Genomic DNA, 7,431 nt, shown 5'->3' with positions numbered 1-7,431 from the left:
TACTCTGTTTACATTCTGATGCTGATATATAAAGAATATGGGGTTTTGTCAAAGGCTCCTGAAGCTGTTAAAACTTACAGATAAGTCTTTCAGATACCCTTACTGAAAACAAAATGTCTACAGAATTTTGCTAGATCTCATTTTCAAAAGCACTTATGTTATTTAGGGGTCTAATTCACAGTTCTGAAAGCAGCTTGGATGGATGTTTAGTATATTAGATCTCACTGACCTTCAAAGGGACATCTAAGCATTTATGGTCAGATACTGAATCTAAGAAGAGCCTAGTAGTATTTTTTTCATAGCGTTTCATCACCTCAATCCTTTTGAAATCACTTCTAAACATTTTGCTTCAATTTAAAAAATGGGACATGGATTTCTAAATCATATGTGTACTGATGAAAATATTACCTGTCATTTATTTAAATCTTGTGAATACCCCAGGAAAAAGGTGTATTGTGGATGTAGAGCTTTAGTAGAAAATGTGTTCTATGACTTTTGGGACAAACCCTGGGTTTTGTCACTCGTGTCATTTTAGTCATTACTTGCTGAGCTGTATCATTAGAAATCTGGGTCACATAGGCCATGCTTAAATTACATATCAGGTGACCCAAATATTTAAGGCAAGCTGGTGTAATTCAGCATCACTTTAAGCAATTTATGCCACTGAAAATCAACCCTTTCAAAGTCCTGCATCTTCCTGAGTGGAATTACTTCACCTTCTCAAGTTTTTTCTTACATCTTCTCGTATTAGTCAGGACCCCCTACCTTCCCATCCCTGGTTTATCTGACTGGCTTGTGGTACTGATGCAATTACTGACTCCGTATACACTCTATTATTAGTTTTATAACCATAAAAGTTTCACCTGAAATACAAAAATAGTTATACCTAGTGTTTGGAAATATTGAAGGAGAAAATCTCAGGAGGAAAAAGAAAAAGAGAGAACTTTGCTGAAGGGTAAGCAAAATGTACCTGTTTTTTGCATACAGTTATGATAATGGAGCATCCTATCATGTAATAAAATATCACATAACATAATATATCTTTTGTATGCTTTAGTCTTAGTTTTATTTGCTCAACAATTAGTAAGTGTGCACACTTAGTTGGATTTGCCAGTTTTGCTTTTCTTTTCTTTTTTTTTTATTATTCTTCAATCCATTTTCCAGCTGACATTCCCTTTCCTTTCCATGTTTTTAGCCAGAAAACTGTACTACTGCATGCTGACAACTGTATACTAAAGTGATTAAAAGTCATGTTCAGAGCTATTGATACACACCCAATGACGTCTTGCAGAGCCACTGTATTTGTGCCAAAAACTGTGTTATCAGATTCTCTGCAAGCACAGCTTTAGTGCAAGAGCTTTTCATTGGTTCTGTTTAAAACGTGTGGAAAATCATTTGCCAGAATACTTGCATGTGATGTTGAGCACAGACTTTGCAGCTCTCTCTGTAGTTCTTAGGAAGGTGAAAAAGCAATGACTTAATGCTCTATACCACCCAAGTCTGATTTTTTTGTCTAAGGTCACCTTATATTTGTAGATCTTGGAAAATTATCATGAATATTTATGATGGCATCAAAAAATCAAGCAGCTGCAAATTGTTTACAACATTTTTAAGAGTCTGAAACCAGCTTCTGCTGTAAATCAAATACATCTGTTAGAACTGGATGAATTTGAAAACTCTTTGGTTCCATCCTATAATTTTATGTACCTGGAAGTTAAAATGTGTCAGTACCACAATTTTAAAACATTAATATGGGTGGTATAGGTGAAAGATAAAACCTGAACAAAAGTACCAAATTATGCTAAATGTTGCACATAAAAGGACTTTAATGAAATATTAATTTGAAATAGATGCTGTAAAAATTTGTGGATACTTCCAAAATGCAGAATTGCAGTCTGCCTAAAATTTTATCTGCTTATGCTTTTCTCTTGCTTTTAGAAAAATAAATTCTTCCATAACGCAGCAGATCAGATGTGCATATATTAAAAAAATGCACATGAAAATGTGCACAATATTGGCCTCAAATATTTGATGGATTTTTCTTCTACAGAACAATTATTTATGGTCTGCCACTAACTTAATAGCTAGCTGGAGAAACACTTCAAAAGAAATAGCACTATCTTTAGGCATAAGTACTCAATTCTGAATCTTGGCACTGCTGTTAAATTGGTGTTTAGGTTATATTTATCGTATGAAAACCTCAAAACATTAGGTTTTGCTCAAACTGGAGGAATGCTGTGTGCACTTTAGATGAGATGCACTACTTGCTTAAAAATTAATATCTTGCATGAAGGGGAAAACTGTTCATCTCTTAAGACTATGGTTTTAAAACCTTTTCTTGCCAAGCATTGCCATCCACAGCAGTGGTAACAGCAGCCTCAGCCTCAGCTCTGTACGGACTCATGTCACAGTGTAGACACTTGCATACCACTAGTGGTACATTGATTGCAACTTGGGAATGTCTGTATTAGAGCTCTTAATCCATTTAAATAGAACTGTGCTAATAAATAAAGGATCTGAGGCAGAGACTGCAGTTTCATTTTGCCTCTCTTTAGGAGGTTTTATATTTTCTGTATTTTGCTCCTGCCCAGTGTTACAAACTGTCACAGACTATCAGTCCCTGAGCAGCACTGCATTACAATTCAGTAAAGCTCCTACAACCAGTGTGCAAGACTTCATCAGAAGGCAAAATGCTAGTCTGAGAGGATAATAACTATGAGACATTCCTTTAATAAGGACCATTTTTAAATGTTAAGAATGACTTGTTTTAATTGAAGGAGAGGAAAGGAACTCCTACCAAGAGTCAAAGCGATCCCCTAGAGCTCTCCAAAGTCTTCAGATTTTCTTGTATAGAAATGCCTGAGAATCAGAAATCAACAGAAGTTTTGAAAAATTTCCAACTGTCTTACTATAAAGTTCCTCTGATGACATTATTCACTTCTGCAGTTAAAAATTTTACTTTAGTTTAAAATAAGGTATCTGACCATCCTAGTTACTGAAGGCAAATCACGAGTCTTGTTTTATAGACCCAACATTTGCTGGGTTTGTGTAAGCAGGGATGCAGAACAATTACTATTCAAACCATTTTTTTCAATCTACTTTACAATATTCACCTGTTCTGTCAGGCAGCAGGAATGTATGCCACAAATACAGACTACTGCCGTGACAGCAGCAGGTGTATGGCAGCAACAACTAATCAAGTCAGCTGAATCAGAGGTGTGAATTGCATTGCACTTCTGTGCAATGAAAATAAGCAAGCAGGAGAGAGCTAAATGGCTGTAAATTTTTGTTTTGTTTTATTTTTAAGAACTTTGCTTAAATTATGGACAGAACAACTGGTAAGTACAAGAAAAAAATAACTATGAATTGAAAGAAAAATGGCATTTCATCCTTGCTGCAAAGGACAGGTAGAGTAATATAGGTATAGGAGACACCAATTGCAATCACTGAAAAAGCAAAGCTTGGATTTTGATTTTCCTAAAGAAGCAAATGCAAAAGAACTCTTGTCTGTACCGTAAAACTCATGATGCTTCTTTACTAGGCTTAAAGAGCATTGAACTTGAGTAATAGCACCATTAGAGCTCTTTTCCAGGAGCTGGTTCCTGTGGTTTCACTGGGTCCAGGTGCTGATGACTCACAGAGGAAGTGGCAGAGATTAGGTGCACAGGGAAAAAAAAAAACAAAACAACTCAGAAATAAAGCAAATCAACCAAGCATTACCTTTTATGCACAACAGAACAATGGCTTAACAACTAAGGTTCAAAATGATCCGTCTTATTCCCCTCATTTGTGCTATTCCTGTTGGAAAGACCACCAGGAAACATGTGAACCATTATGGAATACACACTGTAATCCATGGAACATCTCAATTAATATTCCCTCTTGACTACAGCTAGAACAATACATAGCATCAAGCAGTTTAATCTCCGGCAATAATGCCTTTTGTAAGATCAAGAGGTCTTTCCCTTGAATTAAGGTTTAACTGAGGATTTTGAAAATTAGTTAGGTATTCTACATAATGTGTAGTGGTGGCTACAGGTTCCATAAATTATAGCTAGGTAAAATGCATAGACACAGACGGGTTGTCATTAGAAATGTTGTTGCTACTAATTTCTTCATTGCATATTGACATTGGGTTCCCTATAGAAGAGACTTAATCCTCCAACAGGCTTCATTACAAGTAAATATAACTAAGCTTGTATAAAATTTAAAATATTGCCTCTAATATTCATTTTTTTGCTACAAAGGAAGTATGTCCCCGGCAGCAAAAAGTTGAAACATCTAACTTAAAAGGGAAGATGCAGGGGAAAACATTCTGGGTCTTGTTTAAATTACTAATGTACAGTAGTAGTGCCACTCTTGGCTCACATCACTACAGTCTTGGACACATAGCTCAGGGGATGTTTTCTTCATGGAAACTGCAAACAGTTTAGGCTCTACACTCTTTGGGGAGGAGTTGCTATAAATTGATAAAGTAGCTTATTACAAAAACAGAAGACTATTTTGACTAGGTTACTATTTCATTAAAAAGATTTGAAAAAGATAATGTACTAAGAGCACTCTAGGAAAAAATTATTGCAAATTTTGCTAGATCAGAGATATATCCTTGTTTTTTAAAATAAGTTAGACCATTTAACCTTTCTTTCACTTTCTATTTCCCTTAAGAGTTTCAGAGGTAAGATCAGTTAGTGATTATACACGGAGATGCCTTTTAGAAACATTTCTTTTAGTGATTAATGTAAAACAATTCACAACCATCTCTTTAGAATATTAAGTAATGCACGTTACTTTGCCTGTTTACCATCAGCTGGCATTTCAAACCCTACAAGGTGACTGCGTGACACTGGTACATGGTCTCTGCGACACAGACTGTGTTTTGAAAAAGGGCCACCCTACCCTCAGCTTCAATTGTGCTTCAGCTTAAACAATAAGCACTTCAAAATATATTGACAATAAGGAAGGTGCCTGTGCTGGTGTTTTCCTAAATGATGAATCAAATATGAATTCTGTTCATGGCCCCTGTGTTCCCCAAATATCATGGCTCCACTATCTGCAGTAAGTAATAAAGACTACATTGAAGATAATAAAGGTGTGCATAGGGTGCTGTTGCAACTGTCCCAGGCAGCGAGCTGGGGCACTGTGGGCTTTGGGGAGCATTACATCAGCTGTCTTGAAAGGCTTAAAATTCCTCTTCCCTGCATGCTGCCACATGGCCTTCGCACACTCAGAAGCACATGGATGGAACAGGTCAGTTCATTTGCTTCCCTCCCTTAAAAATCAGTTATTTTATGTTTAACTGTTTTCATTCATGTTATCCACATTGACTATTTGGTACATATGTGAAAATAAAAGGGGTGTAACCTTATTCCTAGCAATACCATGAATATGAATTCTGGAGGAAGAAAAAGTAAAATGGAGTTAATACGCATTAGAAATTGTTTATTTGATACAGTTATACTATCTCTTTAAGATATGCTGATATCAACTGGCTGTCTATGCAACATGACTTAGGTGGTTTTTGTCTGGACCTTAGAACAAAATTATTAGTACATAAATCTCTACTAATTTACTCTAGATTATTATTCTTTCATCAACATGCACATATAAATTATACCATTAATCATAATGATTTCTTTCGGTATTCATGTGGATGTAATATGTAATTTCTTGGGAATCCCACTGTAATTTAGCATGAATTAATGTCCACTTATTGGAAAGCGCTGATATTTGTAGGGGAAATAACCAACAACTTTGATGCATCTTAAACTACAGCCAAAATGACCTGGGTGCTGGTAAACAACTGCCAAAGGAGTGTCACCGCAGGTGAAGGGGTTGTCGTAAAGGCCGTTTGTTTCAAAGCTCATTAGGCCAGATGGCAGCCTGTCTTCTAGAAGCACATAAAGCACATGTGAGGGAATGGGGGGACTTCTCTCTCCTTCACCCTGCCCTGGGGAAGAATGGTGTGAATGCACAGAGAGGAGAGAGCTGAAGCACTGCTAGATGCTGGAGAAGGCAGGGCAAAGCCATCTGCTGCGCTTTTTTGGCAGAGTGGGAGCAGTAATAGGTGTATTGGTCTTATTGGGTAACACCACTTAATTGGCCTCAACAACAAATTTGATCGAGAGAAGTAGCAGTATTCATCCACTTTTCTGCAGGCTGTATTTTAGCAGTGAATTATGTGCTTGGAGGTGACTGGCCCGCAGACTGAGCAGGTCGAGGACCTGTGGATGGGCTCCTTTGGCCTCAGTTTCCCCCACCTAAGAAATGCAGCTGCCTCCTTGAGAAGCGCTGTGCCCTTTCTGGAGGTGAAGTAGGATATTACTTAATCTAGCTATCAAATATATAAATGGAACATACATATATACATATGCATGCTTCATAAGTGAGACGGTGAGGGGGGAAAAAAGGAACTTCTGACTATAACGAAAGATTCATTAGGAAAAATGAACTAATCAGTGCTCTCCAAGGAGAAATTCATTCTGTTTAGGAGGCCATACCCTCTGCTGCTGCACATACTTAATATAATTTATATTATTATTTAAATCACTGCGTAAATTTTAGATACTTTTAAAAATCAAGTTAATGGACCATACTTTACTGCTTAGCATCATTTATATCAAGAATTAGTGGCTGTGGAGATAATATACTGAATACAGAGGAGAAAACACAAACAAGCAAATATCATAAAACTCATCTGTAGCACAGGCTTAAAATGCAACCACGGAAATGAGTCCTTGGAAGAGTTGTGTGTTGCATAGTATACAGGCTTTCCTTTATGCTGTGTGCATCCCTGTGTTTAAATACAAGATATTCTTGAGATCACTTACTACCACATAGGGGGCACATCCTTGCACCAACCTGTCATGTCAGAATATTTATTCCACTGGGAAGTGTCTCCCTCTCCTTACGTTGGACACAAAAGAAGGTAAGAATACAGCATGGCTTTTCCATGAGCCATAAGAGGAAGCAGAGATGGCAAATTAAGGAATTCTTGGGGAGAACACAGGCATCTATAAAAGTGCTTAGGAGCTGAAGAAAGGGGCTGAGGTGCTTTAAACAGAAACAGCCGAGAAACAAAGAGAAAAGGAAACAGAGAAAGAAAATACAGAGCCTGAAAGAGTGAGAGGTTTGTGGCAGCTGAGATAAATCCAGGGCCTTCTGCTGTGGGCTCATTAAAAGGCAGAATATTTTCCCTAAAAAAGTCTTACCCGTACCAGGCAATAAAACAGCTGTGCATCATTGCTTCCTTCAGGTTAGCTGCGCTGTATTTCATTCCTCTGCACGCTTGCAGCAGAGAAATGTTGACGAAGAGCCCAGTTTCTGAAGCTTTGACAGAAACTCCTTCACAGCCTCAGATTCCTGTTAATGTCACACTGAAGCTCATGTCACCAGAGGGATCGTGCTGCCACAGGAGAGGGGTACAGAGATGGG

The sequence above is a fragment of the Cuculus canorus genome, chromosome 9 (genome assembly GCF_017976375.1).
Source record: "Cuculus canorus isolate bCucCan1 chromosome 9, bCucCan1.pri, whole genome shotgun sequence".
Lineage (NCBI taxonomy): Eukaryota > Metazoa > Chordata > Aves > Cuculiformes > Cuculidae > Cuculus > Cuculus canorus.
This window is presented reverse-complemented; position numbering follows the sequence as displayed.